Source organism: Cygnus olor, chromosome 1 (genome assembly GCF_009769625.2).
Source record: "Cygnus olor isolate bCygOlo1 chromosome 1, bCygOlo1.pri.v2, whole genome shotgun sequence".
Classification (NCBI taxonomy): Eukaryota; Metazoa; Chordata; class Aves; order Anseriformes; family Anatidae; genus Cygnus; species Cygnus olor.
This window is the reverse complement of record NC_049169.1, coordinates 43,641,997-43,669,827: the sequence shown is the minus strand read 5'-3', so window position 1 is coordinate 43,669,827 and position 27,831 is coordinate 43,641,997. Positions and strand designations below refer to the sequence as shown.

At 50.5% G+C, this 27,831-nt stretch overlaps 1 protein-coding gene across 4 annotated transcripts in view; it reads left to right on the top strand.

The window, feature by feature from the left end:
- TCF20 (transcription factor 20) overlaps positions 1 to 27,831 on the top strand; it is a 119,956-nt gene that overhangs the window by 9,600 nt on the left and 82,525 nt on the right. For 3 of the 4 annotated variants that reach the window (XM_040554696.1, XM_040554750.1, XM_040554743.1), the window contains exon 2: positions 1,715 to 1,825. The gene's annotated coding sequence lies outside the window, so the exon portion shown is untranslated. Of the gene's footprint in view, positions 1 to 1,446; positions 1,466 to 1,714; positions 1,826 to 27,831 lie in introns of those variants that run through there. The other variant, XM_040554707.1, reaches the window with a different exon arrangement.

Sequence of the window (27,831 nt, the reverse complement as noted above, 5' to 3'; positions counted from 1 at the left end):
GTGGCACGGACTGGTAGAGCTGCCCGCAGCGAGGTCCCTCGCTGCCCTACTGGCGGGTGACCAGGTGGCACCTCGGCACACACCTTCTGGTGGTCTCCGGCTGTCCAGGGGGGTGACTGCCAGCAGCACGGGGTGCCGGGGGGAGGAGAAGGTATCGACAGTCAGGAAAAACGCGTCGGGTACCGGAGAGGGTAATGAACATCTCCTCTCACCACTCGCCCCACGCATCAAAGCGCACTTTAAAAAAAAAAAAAAAAAGAGAAAGACAGAGAGCGTGTTCGTCTTTGACCCCCATTAATGCTGGCTCGGTCTGTGTACGAGTTTTACGAGTCTGCTGCTGCTCCCACAGAGTTTAATTATTTAGCGCGTGAGGCAGAGGCTCGTGCTCTCCCCGCTGAAGTCCCAGGGTTCAGGGCCCGCTGACAGGCCGGCAGGGTTGGTTACAAATGCAGTCAGGCTGGGCATGACGCCGCGTGCTCCGGGGGTCCTAATGGACGTGTGAGCTGCAGCTGCACAGCCCTTGTCGGGGCTGGCAGTCTGTCCTTCTCCGTGTGACTGTTTCGCCTCAAATGCAAGGTTTGCGTCCTTATCTTCAAGGTGCAGGACCTGGGGCAGCCTAAATGATGGCCAGGAGCTGTGGGGTGGGCATGCTGGTGGCAGACCCTGCTCGTCACTCACTCTCGAGTCTCCCAGTCTGTGGCAGAGGCTGTAGGGGCTGCTGTAAGACTCTGGCAGCAATACCTGATTTATCAGTGTTCCCCCATTCCCTGCGGGGGCCTGCCTTCTTTCTGCCAACAGCCCCACAGGTGGGAAGGTGCCCAACACCAGGCCATTGGGGTGGGACGTGGGCTGGTCCCATGGGGTCAGTTGGCCAGCAGGAAGGGTCATGCTGCCCACTCTGGTCTTCTGGCCACTGTTGGAACAGGTAAATTCCTCCCGGGGTTGTGCCACCTCGTACGGTGGCTGGTCCTGAGGGCTTGCGGTGCTCATCAGCACTGAAGTGAAGTTGGTGCAAGGCTGTTAGTGGAGGCTTGTTTCAGAGCACGAGTGGTTGATGTTGGTAGGCCTAGGTTTGGCTGGTAGCAAAATGAATTCATGGGCAGGCTGGGAAGCCTCGTTTAATGCGGAAAGCTCATGCTGCCTTCCCTTTATCAAGCCCACTGCTGATGAAAATGCCAATTGCAGCAGCCACCTGGCAATAGGATTGCCTGGCGTGCTGTTGCTTCTGAGGGCTGAGCTCGTTGTGTGTGCTGGGGCTCGCTCTGTGCTGCCTGCTGCCGTTTCTTGCCCCAAGCTCAGGGACCACTCAAATCTGCTCTCCTGCCTCCCGCTACCTGATCTCCCGTTTTCTGCCACCACAGGGGCCAGCACACGCTCTTGTTTGCATGCCGATGCCTATGCCATCCCTATTCGCCATGTTTTGTTTCTTCCCACTCCTTTTCCTCTTCCTATTTTGCTTCTCTTGGTATGGGACTGATGTTTCAAGCCGTGTTGGGAGACCGGGTTGGGCTGAGGTGGCGGAAAGGGGGTGGAGGGGAGGAAGGGGCTTACACTGGTAGATGGCAATTTCTGCCACCAACTAATTCTTTAATCTGTTGGTAATTACAGACCTAGCTAAATCAGCTGGATCTGCTAGACAAATGCCAGGTGCTCTGTGTCCTGTCTCCATATTCTACTCTGTTTTTCTTTTTTTTTTTTCCCTGAAAATTAATAGGATTCTGCCCGTTGATGATTAAAACATCGCCTGGAGTTTTGGAATGGATCAGATGCGTCAGTCAAATGCTACCACATTGCGCCCAAAGAGAGGAATGCCATCCAGCTGGGGGTAGGATCCGTTTTTTCTTTCCCCCATCGTTTAGAGTTACTGAAAGCCTTCTTGTTTTTTTTAATGCAAGAATTTTTACTAGAAAATGCTAGCTTTTAAAATGGATTACTTTATTGTTTGAAAAATTGCTGCTTTCTTTTCTTTTTTGGTATGGAGTAATGTCGTGCATCTAATTTTCAAAATGTTATCAGTAAGCTTGAGTCTTTGTGGGGTTTTGGCAAAGAAAAAAATTCAAATATTGTTGGAGGGAGTTTTTGTGTTTTAAATGAAAAGCAAATCTATTCTGATTACTAAGAGACAAAAATAATTTAACTTTTTTTGGAAAAAATGTCAAAGTTCAGTTTATTTGTCCCAATTCTAGAAATCACCGTAAAATGGACCAATACCCCTGCATAAGCCATTCCCCTTGCAACAGGGGAGAGGAAGAAGAAAGCCATCTGTAGGAAGCCGCATCTTTTTATATGCTGCTTTACGGGTTCTTGGCTGCTGCGGCGGCAGGTATAGCATGAAACCTGGAAGGAGATAAAAGGTCTGGGAGAACGTGAAGCCGGAGCTCTTACAGCATGGGGTCCATCCAGCCCGAGCAGCAAACCGAAGTGGCTTTTTGGCTCCCTTCCATGTGGTAGCGTGCAGCGCCCATTATCCCTGACTGGCACGGCGCTCGGCTGTCTCAGCAGAGTGGCTGCAGAGACAAAACGCTTCTCCAGCTCTCGGAAGCAGGGTGGGCTTCCCAGGTCAGGAAGGAGAAGCGTGTTAGGGTTTGTGTCCGGAAATAACGTCGCTCCCGTGGCACTCGCTTGAAATCCAGAGTTCCTGGTGTTTCGTGTTGCTTTCCCATTCTTGTTGAAATTGCTTTTGCCTCAGAAAGGAAGGGTCTTAAAACTGAGGGTTTCGATAGAGCTCGCTGCAGAATGACTCTTTCCTCCTCGGTATGTAAGCTTCCTGAATGAATGATTTTGAAGTAATGTAATATTTCCCTGCAGGGCCTGCCTCTCTTAAGTCTTTAGACTGTCACGGCAACAGTGAGACTACTAGTGCAATATTAATAATTTATGTGTGTCCCTCATTTTGGACTGTTGTCAGTCATTTCAGCCTCGGCAGGCTGGGGGAGATGAGAAAAGCGTGTCTCTGCTTTGCTGCAATTCTCTCTGCATATCTTCTCAGGGTAGGCGAAGGCTTTCAGTCTCCAGAGAGCGTCTATCTGGAACCTTTTAGCAGTGCTAAATTTACAGAAATAATACCAGAAAATAGCCTAGCGGTGTCTCGTTTCAGTGATCTCTGCGTACAGTTGTACTGCTTACATTGGACTCTGCAGCAAGGGTGGTTCAGACGCTGGTGAGCTTTGCCTGCTTGCAGACGGTGAGGGAGAGGTGACGCCTTTATGGGTCCCTCCTGGGTGATGAATCCAGCCAGGGTTTTGCTGTGCATGTGTGTGCAATCAGTCCCAAATGTTTCTACGCTGCACGCACATAGCTTCCTTCAAAACTAGGCTTCGTGTCCTTGATTCTCCCCCTTGCTCTTTTTTAAAGGGAGGGAGATGGTCAGAGGGTTTGTGTGTTTCCTGAGCGGGTCTTGCTTGAGGCGAGGAGCAGAGGACTCTGAGCAGAATGAAAACAGGTCTTCAGAAACGAGGCTGATGAGAGGATGTCACCAGAGGATTCAGTCGGTTTACATACAAACTGCTAGCACGTCCGTGCTTGTGCTGAATTCTGGAGTTCAGTGTTGCAGGCTTTTGCTTTGTGTTAGCTGTTGCCTGAACGCATTTCAGCTCGATGGTCTGCTGGGCACTTCTTGACACCCCGTTGGAAGTGCTGCGCTGCGTTCTGGGGAGTTCTGAAGGTGTAGTGTGCATGAACTAGTCGACTGGTGTTTCAGCAAGTATTCCTGCAGGTACTGAGCAGTTTGGGTCAGAGCAGTTTCCTTGGAGAGGTATGTAGCAAGCGAGTAGTTTGCAAGGAGTGGGAGAGTTAGCTCTGATCTTCTGCTGGTGGTCCACGGTGGTTGATTCACTGCAAGGAATCGGTGACTTGGTTTCTGCGCTGCTGGGCTGTGGATGGACTGACGGATGGATGGGACTTTCTAACAGAGGAGAATGTTCTGCAAAGAATTTGAGCTGTATCTTAAACCTGAAACAGTTTGGCTGAGGAAACACAGATTTCTAGAATAATTGTTGGGGAAAAATGAATGTTTTTTTTTTTTTAACTGGATTGCATTGTTTAAAATTCCGTTTTTGAACGTCTTGGCTTGGAGAAAAGTTTGGCTCAAAAATTGCTGTGTGTGTGCAGAAGGATCTGCGGAAAGATTAATGGATAAGAAAAAACTTGGTCTAATTGTTTTGTGTTGCGCTCGTTAAAATATCCTTTCATTTGAGATTTGAATTTTTTGCCATAGTTTGTACCTTTGTAGTTCAAAAATACCCTCCTCCCAGATTCTCTGTATTAAGTCTTCCTGAGAGCTTGTATGTACAGTTTGAAGAAAACAAGACGTAACTAAGTTAAGATTTCTTGAACCTAAATTAGAATACTTAAATTGCAAATCCAGTTGGCTTGGCTGCTGGTGAATGGTGATAGCTCAGAAAGAAACTAAGATGTTGTCTTGGTCTTCAGATGGTTTCAGCAATGCGAATTTTTTTTTTTCTTTTTCCAGTTGATAAGGGGGTAGAGCCTCACTCCTGGCTCTGCACTTGTGTACTTCATCTAATATACCTATGCATTTTGTAACAAAGGACTTTTTGCAAAGCATCACTGATTTCTTCTGCAAAGCAGAGAAAATGGAGAAGCTGAATGGAAGAGGGTTTTTTTTTCTTTTTTTCTCTTTTTTTTCCCCTTTTTCTCCCTCCTCTTTACGAGAAGTTACTTTAAATAGGGAGCTGTTCAGCAGGTTGCAACCAGAATTCTATAATAAGATCTCTGTTCGCTCTCCCTACTTTTTTCACATGCAAAGTTGTGGCTGTAATTATATGACAGCTGCCCTCTTGGCTGACCTGCAGCAGATTGAACTGGGGATCTCCAGAGCTGAAAGTGTGAGCTGCTACTCCGTGAGCTAAGGCTCTATAGCTGGAGGCTGTAATGATCTATATCCTTCGTGACTGAGTGTAGAAGGGAGCTGCAAAAAGCACTTGCTGAGTTATGGTGAGTACATGGTACTCCCTGGGTATACTGGAGCCTCTCTTTGAGTGGTTTGTGATAATTGTACAAACTGTTGTCAACTTACGGGTGCTTTAAAATGGCACTCCATTTTGAAGCCGTTCTGTCTCAAATAAAAAATCTTTGCTATATCATGCTAGTCAGGCGCAGGCATTTGTTGCTCTATGTGTACATTGTGCTGAGTAGAAGGGATCCTGATATTGCTGAGGTCCTTTAATGCTAATGCAATGTAAGTAATTGTTAACAATACTAAACACAGTATGAAAAATTCCACAGCACTGGTGATGTTCAAACAAATTTACCTTTATGCTTTGCCGTAACAATAGGTTTTTCGTAGATGGTGCAGTGGGAGCTCTGTCAAAACAAAGGAAGGAGAAGCTGGAATTGTTGGAATCTCTCCTGTTTCCCAAGGACCAGGAAAACCTGAGCAGTGCCAGAGTGTGCCAGGCTGAGGGAAAATCAAGGGAAGCAGAACCATATGGAGCTTCATGAGTAGTGTCAGCCCGTGGGTAGCTCCTGCAACCAGTGTTGTGGGAGAGGGGGAAGTGTGTTACAAGTTGAGACATTAATTTTGAACTTTGTGGTGTTCTTAACACCTCCTTCCCTGCCCCCCCCCCCAAAAAAAAGTCTTCTGCTAGGCTTAAATGTGGGCATAGTATGGGTTCCTATGAAACTGTACAATTCAAAACCAAGCTGATATTTCCCCTATTTAAAAAAAATGTAAAAAATGAAATGTTAAGGGAAGACAATTAAACTTTATGTCAATGCCAAGCCAGTCTTTCAGATCTAAAACACTAATGCCAGCACAGTGTGTCAGAAACTTACTTGATACCAGATGTATTTCAAGCAGGGATGTTCTCTGCTGTACGTTAAGATCACTTCCATGTGTGTTAGGTCATGTCCAGCTTCACAAGTGTGACCGTGCCGAATCATGGCTTAGTTCACCCCCTTCACCTGAGTTGCATCCTCCACTGCCTTTCTTTGCATGACTTCGTGTGCAGATGGTCAGTGTAAAGATATTGACAGCATGGCGTAAGAAACTGCTATTTCCTCACCTCCCACCTCACATTCCTGGCCTCTCCCATCGCTGCCATCCCGTCGGTTGTGCTGATGCAACTGTTGGTAGGACCGTAGCATAAAACACCTCAGTGACCTGATGTAGGGTCAAAAGACCCATTCCTTCCAATACGTGAAGTGGCCCAGGCTAAAATGATGCAGTTTGTGGGGCAGCCTTGCAGGAGGCAGTGCTGGCAGAGCCTGGGGTGGGTGGGAGGATGCTTTAGGAGCAGTGGAGGGGATTTAAGTGGGTGTTGCTCCTGGGTGAGGCATCTGGTGGGGCTGCCCCCACCAAGGCTGTCCCGCCAGCCCCAAGGCGCTGCGCTCTGCTGCCTGTCCTGTCACTCTTCACAGAGGTGGCGGGATGAGGCTTGCCCCGCTTCCCCTGGCAGCCAGTTCCACACTCTAATAGACTTCACTGTCAGGAAACATTTCTTGATTGTGCGTTACTCATGGGCGTGAAGCCCTCGGTCCCTGGGCTGACCTCAGCCTGCACCAGTATGAGCGCCGTTCCTGCAGGCACTGCCTGCGGCCTGCCTGTGGCCGCCTCCTCCTCCCGCAGGCGTTGCCGCCTGTTTCGGCGGCAGGCCGCGGTCCTTGGCTGCATCCCCGCCGTCCCGAGCACCGCTTCCAGAGGCAGTCACAGAAGCGTGGAGCTGGGAGCCCACATCAAGGGCCTGGGTCACCATGCGAGGCATGCTAGCCTCTTGGAGCAGGATTTCAAGAATCCAGGCTGCTGGCAAGCCAGCAAGTACAAGCTGATGTAGCATTCATGTGCGTGTCTACCTTGGATGGAGCCAAGTCCAAGGAATCTGTTACAACACAGCTATCCCTTGACCTAATTACATTGCTGTCAAACTCCAGAGCACGGCTGAGACTCCAGCATATCCCTGCCATTATTTTAAAGCAGGGCTCTGCATTTCTTTTACACCACGGTGTTTGTGCTGTCTGTGTTGAAGTGGGTCAGAGAGTAACCCAGCCAAGCCGTTCCACTGTGAGGCTATAGAGGTGCCAACCGTGAGGCTCTGTGGTGAGGCTCGTCGGCTTTGGCATGAGTAGGAGAAGAGTCTGCCGTGCTCTCTGTTCGAGTGGTGGTTCTCTCCCGTGGCTGAGGGCAGCTACCATCAGGTTGTGGTGGCTGGCTGTGAGAGGATGGATGGGTTTCCTGGGGAGGGGAGTGTGCGTCTGCTATGTAGTAATAGTCTGATTGCACTAGATTTATTTTTTTTACACACTTTTTCTCCCCCCTCTTTAGCACATATATGTTGTTTTGCATGTGTGAACTTCACTTGCTGTCTTCCAAAACCTCTTTCTTTGTTGCCACTTCCTGAACTCCTTTGGTTCCTTATATGCCCTTTCCAAGACAGGATGAGTAGAACAGGTTTTGGTGCTGCAGAGGTGGATATATCTGATTTGTGTCACATCGTTATCAAATCAGAGCTGTTTTCTGGTCTGTTCCTAGTATGGTCGGACATTTTGCTTACTCTCCTGTGTGCCTCTGTGATATTGGTAGACCTCATTATGTGATGTGTCTGTCTTTGTACAGAATGGATGTAATTACTACAGAGCTAGAGGGTGCATGAACTGTGCAGATGATGACCTGTTAAACCATTCACAGCTGGAACGGTTATAAACTTCAGAGATCTGAAGTAGCTTCCTCACTGCTTCCCCTGGTGCCTTCCTCTGCCGCAGGCTGGTCTCTCTGCATCCCTATCCTGTCTCTGTGTCACCCAGTTCATGTCCTGGCTCCCTTCTGCTCCTCACCGCTCTGCCAGGAGTTATTTCTGTGGTGCCCACATACAGTCCCCGCTCCTCAGCTTGCCATCCTCCTCCTTGCTCCTCAGAACAAGCACCTTTCATCAGTGCTTTACCGTCGTGCGGCTCTTCTGCACAGCTCTGCTTTTCCTTGTTCTACTGCTTCCTCAAGAGAGATCGTTTTTGCCTTCCCCATTCCCAAGGGGGAAGTAAACTTGTGTCTCAGCTGGAGGTGCATAAAACACAGTCACGCTGCCACCAGACTTTATTTTTACATCCTGTTCGGCTCAGGTCACCTCTTTCCAGTTAGTCACTTGCGAAGTATCCCTCCTCCCTGCCCTCCGTTCCTGTGGGGTCTGTGCACCATGCCTTGCTCTCCCGGGGCGAGGTGACGTGCCTGGTGACTCTGAGGGTGCACTTCTATGCATGTTTCCCCCAGCAGCCCCTGCTACTGCTCCTGAGCCGCTCGTTCAGCGGTGCCCGTGCAGCCAGATGAATGTGCTGCCGCGCACTGGCCTGGAGCAGGGGGTTGGTCTGGATTAAAGCAGTTGGGGCGGCGAGGAAAGCTGCTTAGCCCGGAGAGATACTTGAGAAACAACAGTTTAAGGGTAAGGAAGCTTTGCCTTGAAAGCCCTCTGACTAACACCCCTCTGGTTTAGAAATCCCTTGGTTTAATGCTGAATTGCTGCCTCCCATCCTTCAAGCCCTCATCCCAAAACAGCACCCGGCTTGCTTGAGGCGCAGGGTTGCCACTGCTGGGCCCTGCTCTGGGGGCCTGGGACCTGCTGGAGCAGACGTGGATGTGTGTCAGGGTGTGTGAGGTTATCCCTGTTGGGCAGCATCCCACGCTTGGAAAAAGCCTCTTCCCTAATCTTAATTGCCGCTCTTGTTTAGCCCTGAACCTTCTTAGCGTGAGGGGATGTTGCCGCGTCGCTGTTTCTGGGAAATGGAGCGTGGCCCTGGGTGACAGCACAAAACCCCGCGCGTCCCTGCCCGGCTGCCACGAGGGGCTCCCCGTCCCTCCTCTCCGGCTCCTCCGCTCTGCCTTCACGCACCCTTCCCTGCCTTACCCGTCCGTGCGCTCCCAGCTTTGTGCTGTCCTGGGTTTAATTTTTGTTTAAGATCTTCGTTCCTTTAATGACAGCGGGAGCCGAGGGCTGTTCTCTGTGGGGGCTGTGGTGCGCGGCTGTGCTCGAGGTAATGAGACTTGATGAAAACCTCTTGTTACTGTGGCAAGATTTCTTCCTTCTCCGCGTTTAAGAAAAGGGGAGAGGGGGGAGAAAAGAAAAAGTGACAGCCCCTGCTGGGTATGTTAATATATTTTTAATGGCTTGCATGTGGCTAGCTGAAGACTTATTTGTCCAGCCCGCGAGGGAAGCGGAGCAGCGCGGTGTTCTCCTGCGCTCTCGGCTGCGCTCAGCCCGGAGAGGCGACGGGAGGGGGGGCTGGGGGAAAATGTCACCGAAATCCTGATGGTACGGATGAGATCTGCTAGAGAGGGAGTGGGGCTGGCCGGGGGACGGAAAGGATTGGATCCTGGGTGCCTTCTCCCCAAGCCCTCCCCAGATCTTTCTCCCGTTCCGGAATATTCCACCGCCTGCCATCGTCAGGAGAGCGACTGTCTCAGGCGGTGGTACCTCCAGCGGGGGAGAGATTTTTCTGCCATAATTGCCGCCTTTCTGAGGAGAAACAAAAGGGTTTATGCTGGGGGCGGAGGCTGAGGAGGGAGTGGACCAGCGGGCACTCCCCCCAGGGCATGGGTTGGGCCGCGGGCACCTTCCCCTCCAGGCCTCAGGGCTGCTGCTTCACGGCGACCTTCTCGGTCGGGGCAGAGCCGTGCTCGAGGAGCAGGAGAGCTGCTAGCAGGGGATCAACACTGCGTGACCTGCCCAGGAGCGGGCCGAGCAGCACTGAGCCTGGTGCTCGCCTGTGGTGGTGTGGTGGAGCTGCCAGGAGGGGCAGCCCCCAGCTGCAGGGCGGCTGTGTCACAGGTCAGGGAGACCGGCTGAGCCCTCCCAGCCAGGGGCTGTCGGAGAAGTTGTGCTCTCGAGTCCCTGCCCAGCTCCGGGTTGGGTGTGTGAGGCTTTCCAGTAGCCTCTGCCTGGTTTCTCCTCTCCTTGAAGTACCTCTGGTGCTGGAAAACATCCCGCTGTCGCTTAATTGCCCCTTCGTGGTGGCCACATCTCCGGGTGTTCCCGAGGCAGGACCCCAGCAGCTGTGTTTCTGTCTTTATTTTTGGGGGGAATTAAAAATTTGACTGTCTATTTAATTTTGGTGCCAGGGGATGGTGCTCGACTGGCAACTCTAGGGACATCCTTTGTAGCCTGCCCCTGCCAACGTACCAGATTGCTGACTCCGAGCCAAAGTGTCCCCTCTGATTGTAAGTAGCACAAAAACAGTTTGTGGGAGATTTCTCTGAGGATACCGACAGTTCCCGTGCGTTACAGAAAACTGGAAGCACATATGGTGAGTCACCAAGATCTGACGGAGAGGACAGCAACTTGTTAGCCTGCGCTGACTGGAGTGCTTTGCTGGTCTGACCATACCCTTACTTAGATTTAAATTAACTTTCAGCTGATTTAGGGAAAACCCAGTAGTTGTATCAGGGACACATTTGCATTCTGTGTGAATCTGTCCACGCAGGGCTTTAATGCCATTTTACCCACCAGCTTAAAGTACTTCAGCGTGACTTTCCTGCGGGTCCCCGTGCAGGCAAGCCCTAGTTTTCTGCGAGCGTCCACTGCTTTCTTAACCCAGTTTTCCAGCTGGGCTGAAGTTGCTGACGGCATCGTGACTTATCCAAGAGCATGAGTGAATGTGAATTGGCACAAAATCAAAACCAGAGACCCACCAGGCTCCCAGTCCTGTAAATTCTGGATTGCTGAAGCCCTACTTTCCTTGAGTAGCCAACAATAACAGGCAACTAATATGGTCACATAGTATTATTTTTTCTCAGGCCTCTTGGACTGATAATATGATTATAAAACAGTTGGGAGGTTTTTGTTTGTCTCCTTAAGCGTGCTTTCTAGTGCAGTGTCCAGATTAGTTTTAAAGATGACCCAAAAAGAGTTCGTTTCACGTGGGGCTTGTACCAATTTATTTCCCCCCCAACCCTGCCATGATGGATTTAAAAAATGGTACTGTCATCAAGCCTGATATAACCAAGTCTACAATAAAGAGTAATGTGTGCTCTGTGTTTTAATTTTATTTTTTTGGCTTAGTTAGAGAACTGCTGCTGAGGTATAACGGATGTTTCTGTGAGCTCTAATACTTTAATTGTAGGTAAGAGAGTTTTCCGTCTACTGGCTGTCTTCAGATTAAAACAACTGAATAAATAAAAGTATTTATATAGATACTAGTAAAAGCACGTGAAGACCAACCAGAATTTGGCAGGGGCTGAATAAAATCCCATTTTCTTTCAACATCACGGCTTTCAGTTTCTCACCATTAAGGACATCACTTCTTGGTGCTCTAATTGTGATAGTTTTTCAGCCTAGAAAAACCTCGCATCTCTAGATGGGAAAGACAGGGGAGGTAAAGGAAATGGCCATCTTTTTGTTGTTGTTTTTGTAGTTCTTTATGTAGTTTTTTTAAAAATAAAATCCCCAAAACAACCAAACAAAAACCAAACCACAAAGTCACAGGTACTCTTTACTTATTTTTAATTTTTAAGATTATTTTAAGGTCATCTCTGGCAATCTCACGACACTGTAACATCACCTCTGCTAAGGTACGTTGTCATCACTCTGCCTTTTTGTAGGCTTTTCAGGCACTGGCCTGTGCAATGTAGTTTTCTTGCTTTCTAGTTTACTAGGGCAGACCTGGAGACACTGATCTGGTTTCACAAGAGGAAGTGATGGGGAGGGTCTCAGAGTATCTCGCTGGTGTTGCACGCAGGTGAAGATGGTCGTGCTGTTTCTGGGAGGAGAAAGGAGACTCATGACTGCTGTGCTCAGTTCCCTTACATGGGGAGAGGAGTGGACACAGCTGGGCTAAGGCATCTGACATGGCTGACTGAGGTCCATCAGGGGTGTCCCAATGGAGCAGAAGGGAGCTTTCTTTGTTAACTTAATAATTCTTCATCCCAGGCTTGCCCCTGCACGTCTTTCCTTGCTCCTGCTGGCTCTGCCCCCTCTCGGGGACCCTGCAGCCCATGAGTTGCGTCCCCCGGCTCGTGGGGGCGGTTGTGGCTGCTGCTGAGCCAGCTGAGCACCGGCCGTCTCCCCGCTCACGGAGCTGCTGCTGGAGTGACATTGTCAAAATCAAGATCAGATTTTAAGCAGGCCCTTCCTCACGTTCCTGAATAATGTACCGGGCTATTAAACTAAATGAAATTTAAGAAATCACCTTGGTCTCCCGTTTGTAGCCAGAGGGGCTGGCCTCGAGCATCAGGTATGAATTACCTATGCGCCCTGCAACCACAACTTTGAATCCCGGCAGGCCTGACTTAGCCCCGTGTGCTGTGGTCGATAAATTGACTTCCATGCAGCTTATTATGTGGGGCTCTTTCAGATGTGACCTTATTAAAACCTCGAGTCCTCTCTGGACATTAGCAATCCCATAGCTGTTTCCCTAAGTATAGGGGACGGCGTTGCTGCAGTGTCCTTGACAAAATCTCTTTCTTCCCCAAAATCTCTGCCGAGAGGGGCATGTGCTGCTCATTCGCTGAGCCTCAGCTGTGGCTGCAGCACGCTGCTGAGCGAACGGAGGGGCATCAAGAGCGTGTGTCAGCCTCGTGCTAGTGTAAGGGGTAAGGCTACTGGCAAGCGAGCTCTTTCCTGGACAGGTAGTTGTGTACTGTACTTGATTAGATTGCAGTGGTGGTGAAATTCCTGTTGTACACACACACAAATAATCTTGGCTGTTGTATCGTTTCACAACCTCAGACACTTCTTTCCTTCCTCCTGCCCCATAGGTTCTTTTCGTGTTGCCTTCAGAGCAGCCTTCTTCTCAGTCTCCTGTTTAGCTTCCCTGTTCTTTACACGCTTGGCCGCAAGTCAACGTCAAAATGCCTCTGTGCTCAGATGGGAGTTTAAAATGGCTATGAAATCTTTACTGTGTGGGGCACAAAACTGACTTGCCACAGACGTGTGGGAGAGAGAAGGGAGTGACCTGGCATCCCAGGATGAGGCTGAAGTTGGAGCCTGCTCTTTACTCCCTTGCTTCTCAGCCTCCTGATAAAGCTGGAGGTTTCTGCCAGTGTCACGGCTCTGCTCCTGCTTGCCTACCAGCCTCCTTTTTTTTTTTTTTTTTCCCTGGCCCTTTTAATCCACGCTCAGAGCATCCTGGGTGGTGTACAAGTGGAGAAAAGGTCTTTGTACCTGAATTTGGCTCTTTTGTCAGGGGAGAAGAGCAGAGGAGCGCTCAGGGCAGCAGCCCTGGCTTTGCTGCTCCTGTTCGGATGCTCTGCCAGCTGTAAAACAGGGCTGCGGTGACCCGTGGGGCTGGAGGACGTGTTCGTACGGGCTGCAAAGCGCTCTGCACCAGGAGAAGGAAAGGCTGGGGAGTGACGGCTGCGGAGCTGCCCCTGCCCTGTAGTAGCAAAGTGGAATTGGCACCTTGGGCTTTGCTGGGAAGCAGAGGGCGAGAGCTAATAAAAGCTCAGTTTCTAATCTGTTTTGGGGGAAACTCAGAGCAGCAGCAGAAGTGCTGGAGCTGCTGATCTACAGATTGCTGTGGCTTGGCTTGGTCTCGTTTCACATTATAATGATTTTCTGTGAGCGTGTGTGTGTGTGTGCGCGTTAATGAAAGCTTTGGTTCAGAACAAGCTGTTATTACTGGACCGTGATTTCTTGGTCTCTTTCACAAGCAAGTGAATTTTCCCAGTGTCCCGCCTCTCTGTATGCACATGCGTGCACATGTGTGTGCTCTTCGGGATCTTTCAGGATGGAAAGTGCAGTGGAAATGTAAAATACTATAATTACGTGCAGCGATCATTTCTATTTTTGCTCTGCAGTCAGCTTGGCAAGTGGAACTCTGTGTCTGGGCAGTCTCATATCTGATCTGATCTATTTGTCTGTGCTTTTTTGCATTGTGGTTTACAGCTCAGCAATTGAAACCTTCAAGATCACTTAAAGATGGAATGGGAGCGTGCTTCCATCGAGCTTCGCAAAGGCCATTTCTCCTCGTGCAAAATAACGGGCCTAAATGACTTGACAGTGCCCCCTTTTAAATCTGCCGCTTGGTTCCGGAGGGGCGGGGGCGAGGAGGTGATGTATAGGTCTTCCAGGAATAACGGCAGTGTTTTGTGCTGCCCCGCGGCTCTGCGGCAGTAGCTCACTGCCTGACCCTGTTAGCAGAGCTGTTCTGTCATCGCCGGCGAGTCAGGTGTGCAGCCGGGCAGGGGACCTACACGAATAAGAACGCCGAGCTGGGGGATGCGGCGGCTGCCAAGTGGGAAAAAAATAAAAGGGGAGGAAGAGACGGTGGTAAAATAATAACAATAATAAAAAATCCGAGTCTTTCCTTCCTTCTAGGTCCCTTGGAGGCGGAAGCTTCAGAGTTGCGGGTCCGAGGGACTCCGCTCGGCGCTGCAGAGGGAGGCGTGGGGTCCCAGGCGTGCGCGTGTCTCTCCGGGTGAGCCCTGGGCTGGTGGCGCACCAGCGTCGCGCTCGCAGGAGCCGCGCTACCGCCGGAGCCTCTCGCGGATGGGATGCAAAGCCGAGGCCTTGATCCATCGATTGTTAAAGATCCCCCTGCACTTTTCACGAGATCAGGGGAAAATAACCTCAGCGTCCTGGCCCGATTCCAGTTCATTACTTTCTGCCCATCTAAAATTTCCCCTTCCCCTCCCCCTGCCGCTTATCCTGGAGAAGTTATCATTTGCTTCCTCTCCTAATGACTCACGGGTAATGCTGCTGGCACACAACCGAGGCTTTATTTCATCCCAGCGATGAGGGAGTGATCCCTGCGACTCGGGGTCTTTGGGCTGAAAGAGGTGCTATGGAAACACGGAGATGTTTGGAGTACACACACAGACACAAAAGCACGGTTGGTTACTGTTCCCTTCGGTCGCTGTTTCGGAACAGGTAAACAGGCTTTCCAGCTGCATCTTCCAGCTCCATCCAAATCATAAATGCGCGTGTGTCTTCTCTGTGTGTGTGTGTGCGTGTGTGCACGCAAGCCGGTCTCTCCCCCCCTTCCGTCTTGGAACAAGAAGAATGTGTCAAGCCCTCTGGCTGCAATCCAGGGCTCTCCGTGGAACTATAAATCGACCCGTCAGGGAGGGGGAAAGAGATTAACGTTGGCCGTCTTCATTAGTGAGTCCCCAGAGGAAACTGGGTCTGCCATGAGCCGTGAATGAGACCAGCTGAGAGAGAGAGGGGGAGTCTGCGGTTTTTATCACTGCCTCCAGAGACCCTGGAGGAGTGGAGGAAAAGAGCGTGATAGGGATGGGAGGATGTAAAATGAAGGAAGCCGGAGCTTTCCAGCACGTCGCTCGCTCCCTCATTGGAGGGCAGGTAGCTGGTTGCTGCTCCTCTGCGCCAATCCCTGACCCGTGAGCCCATGTGTGTGGCTGGAGCACTTGGCATGCTAATTGGGAGCAGAGAGGAGCGAGCCCAGTGGCAGTGCGATGCCCTACCATGCTAAACAAGTGCCAGTAATTGCATTCAAGGTACTTTCATTATGTCAGATTTTTCACGGAACCGGAGAAGTGCATTTATCACGAGCAGCATAATTCTTCCTGGGCATCGCTCAGGGTATGCGTGTGCTTAATTCCCTGCCCCCCTCTCCCTCCCAGAAAGAAGAAAGTAATTCTTTCCTCTGCTTTATTCTCGCTCGCACGATGATTTTTTGCAATTAGCTGCCGCTTTGAGCTCCAAACGCCAGTCTTTCTTCCTCGCTCTGTTTATTGTATACGTTTGCACTGCAGGCTCGTGCAAACACACACACGCGTGCTAACTGCCGTTCTTCCGAGCCGAACGGGGGTACGGAGATGGCAACTGGAGTTCGGAACATTTCAGGTTCCCTTGTAAAGTCCCCGAGAGCCTGGATTGTGGTGGGGCTCCTACCAGCAAAATCTGGTTTAAGCTGGTAGCCGTCTTCCCCCCCCCGCTTCTTGCAGTTGTGACGCAGGCTCGCCAGCTCCAGATAGCGATGCTCTTTATTTGCGGAGCGAGCGTCGCGCGCGCCGTGGCACTGCCAGCTCCCGCCGGGGCTCCTCGCCGTGACCTGAGGGGACCGGGGAAGGGGGAGGCCTCTCGGCTGCGCCCGTGCGCTCCTCCTCACCTCCGCGGCACGGCAGCGAGACAGCCAATTAGTGTCAGCGGCGGCGGTGGCTCTTGCTGATGGGGACGCCGACCCGGCTAAGATGCGAACTGAGGCGTCGTATGTCTTCTGCTCTGCCTCCATGTGGCTCCTCGGGGTCGGGGACTCCAGAGCAGGGTGGCTCCGGAGACATGCGGCCGCGTTTGGGCCGTGCGCGGGCGCCCGCAGCCGCTCCGGTCGCTGGAGGTGCGAGGGACCTTCGCAGGTGGTTGCAGTCACCGCTCTGCCCGTGCTGTCCTCCTCTCCCTCCTCTTCTCATCTCACCGCTGCGGTTTTGTTCTGCTGCTGTTCTTCCCCTCTTTTCCCCAACTCGCTGCGAGCCCAGCTTCCCATGTCCCACGCACCTTGACATCCGCGGTCCTTTGCAAACCCCAGGGCAAGGCTTTGCCTTTGCCTGCCTGCGCCGCACCGGCGTGCCGACGCCTCCGCTGTGCAATTTGGCAGCTTCTTGATATTGTTTCCTAACTGGCACTTGCAGCACAGTTGTGCCTCCTGGTTCTGGGCATTTAGCATTTACTCAGTTAATTGGTGCCCCTTGGTAGCAAGTAAAAGCAGTAATCCATTTTTCTGACATGATAGAAGATGTTTTTTCAACATCTTCTTTTGTAAAGACCATCCCGTAGCTGTTAGGTCCCTAACATCAGGAGCTGACAGGCAGAAATGGACGAGCAATTAAAAACACTTGGAGTGGAAATGTGGGCAGGAGGGAGAACGGAAGGCTGGGGGAAAGGAGGGCGTTACTGGTACTGGAGAGTGGCATTTCGGGTGAGCCAGCGGTTAGCCAGGGTGCTAAAGCAAAGGGATCCCCAAAAGCAAGGGATCCTGCTTCCTAGATCCCTTTTACACCTGTTACTGTTGTAGCTGAGGAGCGCGCACCGATGTTTTTCATCACCTCGAAAGGAGAAGAAATAAGCGACGATGAGGAGAAGGGTGAGTGCGTTACGGTGTCACAACACAACACCGGCTCTGGTGGCACTAATGACCGGGCTGATGGATGAGTTATTTGCTCCCCAGCCCGGAGGGAGGAGGCCACCTTCGCTGACACCCACCTCCGGGCGGTGCGAGGGCTCTGCACCGAGGGCCGTGCTGTCACCTGCAAGAGGCTAAAGCACCCTTTTCCTCTCGCAGCTGGACGTCTCTGGGAAGCCTCCGGTTGAATCCCGGTCCTGCTCGGCTTGTGATGCGGCTGAGGCTCACAAGGTGAGCTGCTGCTGGCCGGGGTGGAGGTCTCTGCGCCCGGGGGATCGCCGTCCCGCTGGAAGCACGAGGAGGGACGAGGGGAAGGCAGCCTGCTGCGGGGGAGAAGTGCTGCGGTAGATTAAAGCAGCTGCTGAGGGACTACTCCAGTGAAGCTTGAAATCAGATTGTTTGACAAACATCATGTTAGAAGCACCTGGCTGCTTCTGTTTGCCCCACAGCTCCCTACCTCAGAGAGAAAACAAGGATTTTCACGGCTCCAGAATCGCTTCACTCTTTCTTCTTCCCTTCCCTCGCTATGCCCCAGAGGGCAGCCCGCCTGCCTGCAGGGAGCCGCGGGTGCCTGCTGGGGACGGCGGGTGGCAGAAAGCACTGGGAGCCCCTCGCCCCAGTATCAGCCCCCTGTCTGAGAGAGGCAGGGAGCTTGCGGAGAGGTGGGTTTGTTTGGTGTGATTTGATTTTTTTTTTTTTCCCCAGCTCTGATTTTTGTTCTGCCTCATTTGCATATTGTGTTTTTTTTCCCCAAGCCTCTGCATCTCCTTTCTTCCTCCTCTTTTTTTTTTTTTTTTTAATTCTCTTCTCTCTGCTGAAGATTGCTCCTAACTCTCAAATGTCCCTCCCCCGCCTCACTCCCCCCCACTGCATTTTTCTTTCATCCTTTGTTCTTGATTGCTTGTGCCCGGGAGCAAAGAAAGGAGAAGGAAAGGATACCATCTCTCTCTGAAATACAGGAGAGAGAGAAATGCAGGCAGGCAAAGTTGTCAGAGCCTGGCAGAGTGAGGCTGAATCCATCTCGGGCGCGCGCAGCGCGTCTCGTTGAGCACAGGGGATTTGCCTCCCGCGCTGCCCAGCCGTGGGACGCGATGGGAAACCAGCCCTCGAGGGGACTCCCCTGCAGAATGTCGCTGGTGGCATCTGCTGCCCCGGGGGAATGAAACGGGGCTCGGCGATGGACCGAACCCGCCCGCCGTGCCAGTGCCAGCCCCGCGTGCTCACTGAGCCCTGTGCACGGTCCCTTCCCCGTCCTGGTCCCACTGCGGATCCGCTGTGTCTTTCTCGCCCAGGAGTGTAGGTAATCATCTGAAATGTGTGCGCACGCTGGCTGATACATCGCATCTTCTCTTTCCTTCCATCTCCTCTTCCCCTGCATCAACAGCGCTGCCATAATCTCTCAAAATCAACAGGCCATTACAGTCTGATGTAACTCAATGAGTACTCTGAGACAGAAATCCTGCAGTGTACTTAAAAACCCTAATGTAGAAACACAGTGCTGTCCTGCATTCTCCCTCCACCTCATTTACTGGTTTCTAGTGAAAAATCAGCATCGTTCCGGGTCTGTACGTACCGTTTTGAGCAGAGCAGGTTGCTAGCCTTAACCTAGCCTTTTATTCTCGTTCAGCTCCCAGAATCTTAAATACAGAGACTGATCTCTTCCCTCTGCCCCAGCCTTCTCCCTTTTTACCACTAGCTTTTGCGAGTGCTGACTTTCAGCTCTTGCCTTGGGAGAGCAGAGGTCACAGGGAGCTCGAACAAGTCCCCCGTGTGATCTGCCTGTACCCATCCAGCTGGTTCCTTGCTGGTGGAGCACGTGCTTTTGTAGATCAGACCCCGTGGGTGGGCAGTTCAGGTGGAGGTGGGCCACGATAGCTGTTGCACAGCAGAAATGTCTTGGTCTCTCTCTTTGACGTAGCTTTGCCTTTCAATCCTTCTTTGGAGTCCCCTCCCCCAGGTTTTTATGTTTCTGCCTGAAAGGACTGTGATCTTTAAGCCTTATTGGGAGGGGGCATCGGCGCTCCTGGTACCTGCAGGTTATTCTTATTTCTTATAGGATTTAGCCGTGTCTGAGACCTGGGTTGCAGGCAGGTGCAGTGGGTTCGCCCAGCCGTCAATGTCATATCCCACGGAACTGGATTTCCCCTGATTATCTTGGTTGCACAGGATAAACAAGAATGATGGGCAAAATTGAGTGAGATGCTTGCTGTATGAGTCACGTCTACCGTCAGCAGTTCTCCCAAGCCTCTTACCCTGGCATCTTGCTGGCAGGACTGGGAACCACGGTTTGTGTCGCTGCTCTTTCAGCAAGGAGGTGCTGCTGGTTCTCCTTTCTGACCTGGCCTGAATAACTGGGCTGCCTGAGGTGGAGTTACAAAACTGGATGCCAGAAGGTACCGTTCCTCTCCAGCCCGCCTGGGGTCTGAGGACAAGCACTGAACTGCTTATCAAAACCTATAACGTAATTTGTGTGTCCTGGGATGTAGAGACAATAGTTGGAGTTGCCATCTAGGATCCCGTGCGTGATGGTGGCGACTTGGTGTCCCTCAAGAGCAGTCTCTCTTTTGTTTCTGTGGTCCACTGATGTTGACTGATTGCAGGCAGATGACCAATACAGAAGAGCTGGCAGAGATGCATGACTTTCATTAGCTGTCAAAAACAGATGAGCAATTAGCAGAGTCTCTTACCTTTTCTGCCTCCAGGCCTAATCTAATACTCTCCTCTACGGTTAGATTAAAAAAGGCAGGTTAGTGATGAACTCTCTTGTTCAAAGGAGCTATTTGGGGTTCTTGCCAGTGGCAAAACATCTGCTTTAACGGGGTGGTTCATCACCCAAAACTTCCCTGTGCTGGGGTCCTTGGTTATCGCCGTGGACCTGAAGAAGCATGGCCTCTGCTTCATGCGTGAGGCAGCAGGAGGTGCCAGAGCAACCCCGCCACGCTGCTTGGACCGCTGATCCGATCAGTCTGCTCCGCTGTCTTTGACGTAGGGGCTGGCTGCGATGCTGGAGCTGAGACCAAGCGTTCACTGGAAAGCGAAGAACAACTCCGCTGTGGATAGTTTGGAGCAGCAGACCTGAGAGAGAAGCTGCTGCGTTATGTCTGTCAGCTGGCGAGCCTGTGCTCTGACACGTGAGGGTCTGTACGAGTTCAGAACTGATTTCCTGCCTGATACCACTGTGGGTGTTTTCATTGTCCTTAGAAAAGCCCGGTCGAATTAAGATACTGGCCAGTTTTTTTTCTGGACTAGGGAACTGTATCACTCCGTGCGCATCTGTCCTGCGGATGCAGAGGCTGTGATTTTGCCAGGCCTCCTCTCAGGTGGTCTGCTCAGTGCCTGCATTTAATAAACTGCCCTTGGCCTCCATGGCCAAGTATCCAGGCAGCCTCCTGCCAGAACTGCAGGCACTGGAGATGAAAATGAGGGACCCCTCTGTTCACGCTTCTCCTTACATCCAGCCAACGTGTTTTATAGCTCGCTGTCCACTGGCTCCAGTCACGGCATCACAGCTGCTCGAACTGTTTGAGCTTCTCTTTCCCTTTGCTTCTCTTTCTCTTTATTGCCCTACCTTGCACTCCTTTGGAGCAACTCTTCTCTTCTCTGGCTTGATGCAAAATTCATCCTCAGCTACAAAAAGCTGCTGTACAGCTGTGGGTCCTGACCGTCTCCCTGTTTTCTTGGTTCTCTCTCATGTGTCTCATTTCATCTGAAAACACTCTCTTTTCCCTCTCTTGTTCCTCTTAGCATTTCTCTTCTCCTTCCATTGTAGATACGAGCACTTGAGCCAGTTGGGAATACTGATTAAATGTGTTTTTTTTTCTTTCCTTTGGAAAGTGTTAAACAGTACTAAGTGCCTGTCTGAAACGCAGCATTCGCTGGAGTTTCACGGGGGAGGAATGCTGTGCTGTCCAGCTGCCCAGAGCTCACTTAAAGGCCCCCCTCTGGTCTGCAAGCAAGGCTTTGAACCCGAGGTGGTGGCTGGAGCCTTTTTCTGGTGGCTGTCCTTACTGAAACCCATCCTGCTGGGGACAGTGCATGGGGAAGGTTTGAGCAGCAGCGGTGTGACCTGCTTTGTCACCAGCAGCCAGCTAATCCAGCGGTGCCTCAGGGCCCTTCTGCAAGGAGGAGGGGGAGGAAAGGCTTGTGTTGTTTTGTTTCAGCTTTTGTTTTCCTTAAAGCTTTGAAAATACCTGTGATCTACTGCAGCATAATTGAGACACCCTTACATCTGCTGAACTTGGGAAGTCTGCGCGTGTGAAGTTTTACCTTGAAAATGCCCTCAGAAGGCACTGGAGGGTGGAAGGACGGGCTGAGTGGCACACCGTGATATAAGCCCTCGTTGGTAGGGTGCACGAAGTAATCACAAAGCTGCAGGTTAGTATTAACTTGTACCTGCGGTGCCGTGGCTGCGATATCGTTCACAGCACACGCAGCTGAAGGGAGGAAGGGAAGGTGTAGCGTGCTGGGTGGGGGGTTGATGAGCCAGGGTTCAAACCCTAGCCTGCCTCTGTGGGCGGAGGTGTTCAGCTTCCCTGCATCTCCAGGCGATGCCCCAGAGGGCTTTCCTCTGGAAGCTCTGTGTCTGAGCCCCTGGCAAAGAAGGCCAGGAATTAGGCATGAGCCCCTTTTGAAGGGAGGAGAGGTGGAGGCATGCAGGCACTGTAAATGTGGGACAGTCAGGGTGGGAGAGCAGCTCGTCCCCAAGGCCAGCACAGATTTGTGGAGCAAACCCCAGTGAAGCGGTCCGAAATTTAAGCAAAGTTTCCTTTCATCTGCTCTTTTTGGCGCTGTGCAACCCACCACCACAGGAGTTTGTGCCGCCCAAATGAGTAGAAATGTTCGGGATGGTGGGTGCCAAATGCAGTCCCCTGGATTTGTCCTCTGGCTGAGGACAGCCTCAGCTGCTGCATGCTGAGCAAGGACACCGGGGGCTTGCCTGCCTCCGGCAGCTGTCGGCGAGGGAATTTGGACATAGGTGGGCCTCTAGTCCGGCCCAGGTTGGCTCAAGTCAGGCTCACGGAGGCCCATTTGACTAAACTGGATGAAGGGAGGCAGGTGGACAAAGCTGGTTTGCCTTTAGTCTGTACTGCTCATGGTTTGGAGTTAAAATCTAGGGCTAAAGGCGAGGCAGCGTTAGGGTTCGAGTTGTGAGCTTGGGGTGTTGCGGAATAGGATGGACCCGGTTGCCTCCCATGTTCTTCACTACCACTTAAGTGCCCCACTGAAACTGACAGTAAAACACTTTTCCAGCCAGATCTGGTTAGGGAGATGTGCTGGGGGAGAGAGGGAAGAGGCAGGAGGGCTCAACTGCCCTTTTCAGCCGAATTAAGGACTTGGATTGTCTCAATGTGTTATCAGACAACGTGTTTTCAGTTTATTTAGATAACTCGTCAGCCTCTACCCTTTGCCCTTGTCTCTTATCCCCACTTAATAGCATTTCCCAGCTTCACGAGGGTGTGCTGGGGGTATCGCAGCCTGCAAAGTGATCAGACACATGCGTGTGACCTAAGGTAATCGTCTCTGCCAGCAAGAGCCCTGCGTTGGCCAGGGCTGCTGGTGGCAGGGAGCAGGCCGTGGTGGCATGGCTGTGTGAGGTGGGCTGCCTGCAGCCTCCCAGCCTGCTGCCTGGGCCCGCCGTGCTTTGCTGCCCTCGTGTGAGGCAGCCCCGTGCTCCCCTCCGTGGCATTTCCCAGCCCGGAAAATGCGGCAGCACTGGGTCGCTGCCGCCCATCAATCCTGAATCTAAAGGGGATGGCAGCAGTGGGCAGAGACCTATCGATTGTGCTGTAAATCAGGATGCTGAGGAAAAAAAAAAGCCTGATTCTCAGGAAAGTTGAAGTCTGTCTCTCACCTGCCGCAGGCAGGTGCTGCCACCTCCTCCAGGTGCTCAGGACATCAGTAACTTACATGTTCTCTGTCTGGGGACAATTGGCAGCATAGGTGCTAAGATCAGCCCTAATTCTTCCCACTTTCTGTATGGGCAGGTGATGGGGTGTCAGCGGGGCTGAATTTGCTCTGATAATGACGCTAGAAGTTTCAGCCGTGCTTGAAAAGTAACCCTGAAGGGATATGGGACAAGCGAGCTACCAGGGGCACAAGAGCTGGTCTGAGCTGGTGTAGAAAGGCACAACTTGCTGCCTCTGCTTTGGAAACGATGCCTGCTGTTACAGCAGAAGACAAAGACGTGTAACGTAGGATTGCTCCGCGAGCAGCGTCCTCTGCCCCTTTGTGCCCCAGGAACACCTGGCTTTGGGAACGGAAATCCAGGGAATTTCCACAGTGCAAGTCTGAGAAGGGAGGCAAAGAGCTCCAGCGGGACTGAAGGTGTTGCTGTGGGGTGGGACGTGACAGCGGTAACGTGGCACCGAGACGAGAGCCGGTGGCAGGGCTGCAGAACACGGTGGAGCTGGAGATTTGGGGGACAGAACGAATCGTCGGGCAGGAGGTGGGCAGATGGAGAGAGATCTTGGAGGAGGTCCCAAAATTGCCCTATTTAGTACATTTGGGAGAGTCATCACTCCTCTCATCACGCATATGTTTTGGGAATGGGCCAGGGGAGGTCTCAGCAGAATCAGAATCACAATCTCAACTTGAAAAAATAAAAACCCAAACAAAACCAGACTCATTATTTTGGGGTCATTTTTATATGCATTGAAAAGTTTGTTGTTGTTGTTTGTTTGTTTGTTTTTTGTTTTTGTAAATCTGTTAACTGCTAAATAACCCGGTTTTCTTACCCTTCCAGTCTAAGATTTCTTACCCTTCCATTCTGAGAGGGAATTCTTGCTAGGCTCTGGATCACGTATAAGCTGGAGTCTCACACAGGTTCAGGACAGATATAGAGGCAACCTGGGAAAAGTGGAATGGCAGGAAATTATGTTGGTCAAAACCAAATGCTCAGCACAGCCAAAGCTCTTGAGCGAGGGAACCTTTTTTACAGCATGTGTTGCCCCTGTGCCATAGATTGTTAATTTTTTTTCGCAGAGAGCAGATGGAGGAAATCTCTGGGGATGCGATATTTCTCCTGTGGCTGGAGAAGAGCCCATGTGTGCTCTGGAGGAAGGAGAGCAACACCTTTTGCTTTGCATATGTCTGGGTTAGCAGGAAAGCTCCAGGAGGACCATGGCTATACTGGATCCGTGTTTGCTTAAGGTGCTCTGGGATGCTGAGGTCAGAAGAGCTTCCTCTGGTGCAGCGGGGAACTGTTATAATAACTGCTGTTTCTGCTGTTATGGGCCACACAACGATGAGATATTTATTAGGCTAATGAGCAAATTATAATTCAAAGCTTCAGGATGAACAAAAAAAGAAATGTATGTTAGCTCCCAACTGGTAATGGTTGTAGTATCGGAGTCACAGAATTCTTGAATTTCAAAGTTTTCCCAAGTGACCAGCACTTGGATGAGATGCAGAGCTATATGTGTGTGCAGCTATATTCTTAAATTTATACATGTATGTGTGTGTTGTGGTCACAATACAGAGAATGAGGGAAAAAGCAACCTTACCTCATTTCCTGCCTTTTTGTATGTGAATTCTCATTCATAAAGCACAGAGAAGGGATATTTTTGTACAGAGTTTCCTAGGGGGATTTTTTTTTTTTAACTAAAAGAAAATGCAGAAAACTTTGGCCATGCATTCAAATGCAGCTGTGTTTGGTTTGCGGTGTAGAGGTCTAGCTGTGTATTAGGACATGACCTGCTTAGTGTACCTGTTTTGCATCACCTCCAAACACAGAAGGCTTTTTTTTTGTGTAAACTATATTGACCTGCTATCCAAAGGCAGTTTTGGATTACAGCTTATCTGGGCTAGATTCAAATGGTGGCCTCAAGGAGAAACACTCTTTAATCATTAGAGCTGGATACCTGAGTTTTGGAATCCTGCAAATATGTTGGCATTTATTTAATAAATAAAAAATTCAAGAGTGTTTCTTTTTCTTTTTTTTTTTTTTTTCCTTGAGGAACCCTTGACTTCATAAGCTTTTATTGTGAGCTGGTTGTTAGGGTTGAGAATTTGCCACTGACTCCCTCTCCCCACCCCAAAACAAACAAATAAATAGAACCATATGTAGTTGACTTCATTCTCCAAACAGCCTCGTAGGCTACTTCCTTATGAAATCAGCAGCTTTTTTTTTTCTTTTTTTTTTCTTTCAAGTTTTGAGACATGCCAGACCACTGTAGGCTGCATGGAGAAGGAAGATGTTAGCCCCAGTGATGACTCTTGAGTCAGCTGTCAGCTCTATCCAAAGCATCAGTCATTTTCCCATAGCTAAACTCACTACAACATGTTTTTCTAGCCTCGCTCCCTGTGTGAGATAAGTTGCTGTAGCAAAGGGATTTTAAAAAGATTCTTTTTTTTTCTTCCCTAAAATAGAAACATTTAATCAGCTTTTTAATCATGCTTCACAACCTGCAGCCAACAGACATTATTTTTTCAGTGGCTGTTTCTCGTTTGGACTCGGCATAAATCTGTTTTGGTTTGTCGATTGTGCGATCTGTTTCTTGACCATGCAATGACCCAAGGATAGATCTGAGTGATTCTGGACACTGCCTTCTATTCCGGCACTACTTCTGGCTTCCCATGTGGTGTCTTTGCCAAATCGCTTAGAATTTATCTTTTATTTCCGTTGGCTTTGAAATCAGGGTGGCTCCTGATAAACTCTCAAAGGTTTTGTGGCTGTTTTATTTGATTGATATTGGTTGAGCGTGCACCAGATGCTAACATGAGAGAAGCACACTGCGACCCAACAGAATTAGAGTGAGGGCATGAAGGGACAGAAGGGGACGAGCTCCGGAAAAGGGCGAAGAGGAAGCTCAGATGGAGTGGTGCAGGGGAATGCTGGGGTTGAGCTGTGGGGAATGTAGAGGATTGTGCAGAAGGGTGGGAGGGAAGGAGACTCTGCAGATCAAAGAAGAAAAGGAAACAGAGCGCAAACGAAAGCAGTGGTTTTGAGAAAGGTAGTCAAGGAGTTGGAAAGAAGCAAGTTGGAAGGAAAAAAAAAGGAAGAAAATAAGGACAAAGGTTCATTCAGGTCAATTAGATTTATAGATTACATATATTTGATTTTTACTTTTCAGGCATTACCCTGTGTTTCTATATAGGGTAAGATGGGGCAAGATGGTGGTATCTTTTGGTTTTGTTTGAAGCATCTGACCACTCCAAATTACCTTGTTAATGATTTTGCAGAGGAAGACCTCTAAAATTTGCTCCTGAAGTCATACTGGCCCAGGTGCCTGATGGCACCCTCCTTTCTCCAGCAAATAGCCCCTCAAATTCTTCGAATAGTTAAAGGCTTGGCACAGTCCCCTGCTAACTCGCCCTGGTGGCTTTCAAATTGTTGTCCAGCGTTGTTCTGTTTTGCAGATGAAAACCTCTTAGCCCATAAAATGTTGAAGATGAACAAAAAGCAACTACAGAAGAATATTTGTGCATTTTTGTTTAATTTTACTCTTCAGTGAGCAGTGTGCCCAACTTAACGCTTTGCCTGGGATACGTCTCTGGGTTCTCATCGGTGGCTGGTGCCCAGCTGTACATGGGAGGAGTAAGCGGCCAGGAAAAGGAGTACAAGTTTAGATGGTTTGTGATGGCGTGTTTTGTTTTGGGAAGTAAGAGGGGGTGGCCAGCATTGGTTGGAAGCTCTGGGGGGTTGCTCTAGCTATTGTTCTGCCAGACCGCACAGCTTAGTTACAAAGCTGTTGTTTTTCAAAATTAATGTTTAAAACTTCCCGTTTTGAAAATAAGGAGAAACAATGTGAAACGTTAAGGCCGTTACTTCACCTGAACGTAGAGCAATCCCTTGAAAATTTTCTCCGTTAAAATATTTGTATTGTCTCTCGCTGGACCAGTACTTTGAAGCATAACCTTTGGGTCTGGTACCAACTCCTGCGGTGACTGGTTAGGCGGTGGAAAACCAGAGAAATCACCTCACCTCGGACCAAAACAATAGTTAAAAAAGTTATGGAAAGTATAGGCAACCGCTGGAATTGTGGCTTGCAGCAGGCGGCAGAGATGGAGCAGGGTGGCCTTCCCAAAGGCTCTGGTTAGCAGTACGATGGCTAGGAGCGTGAATCGCTGCTTCCTCTAAGATTAATGAGGAGGAGGGAGAGAGTTTTTGCTTAACATATGACGGTCATCTGTAGAAGCCAAGGAAGGCCTTTTTGGGGTCAGGCTGCCATTCCTCTGCAGGGGTTTACGGCTGTGCGTGATGAGGCAGGTGTGTTATGTTAGCATTTGCCTCCCTTGAAACTTGGAAGGGCAGGGGACAGAGGAGGGAAGGATTGTTTTTTTCCTTCTTTTTGGCTTTTATTTGTCTCTTCTTTCCCTGGAGAAAAGCGCAGTGTGGTATTTCTGGCTGTTTTTTTTTGTCTTCAAGAAATTCCTGTGAAATGATCAGGAGATTTTATATATGTGAGATGCTTCTGTATTTTGAGTCCTAATCACTTAGGTGAAAAAGAATAAGTAAATTATATATTGAACTGCTAACTGGTGCTGAGGCCTGGTTGTTTCCATGGCAACCGGGCTGGAAATAGCAGCCGGTGACATCAGCACGGCACAGGTATAGTCGGATCCAGCCGTTTCCCCTAAATAAGCGAAGGCGCTGGGGCCAAACATCGCTCCGGTGATCAGCGCATGCAAATACCCTGACATTGCAATTAACATATGCAAATGCCCTAGCAACCTGGGGTACTGGGGCGACGCGCCTGCCGCTGAAGCGCACCGAGTTCGTGGCACGCAGGGGAGAGAGCCGTGGGCCCCCGTGCAGGTGCTGAGGAAGATGGCCGCCCCACGCGCCCCACGCTGAGCCTGGCTCCACAACCG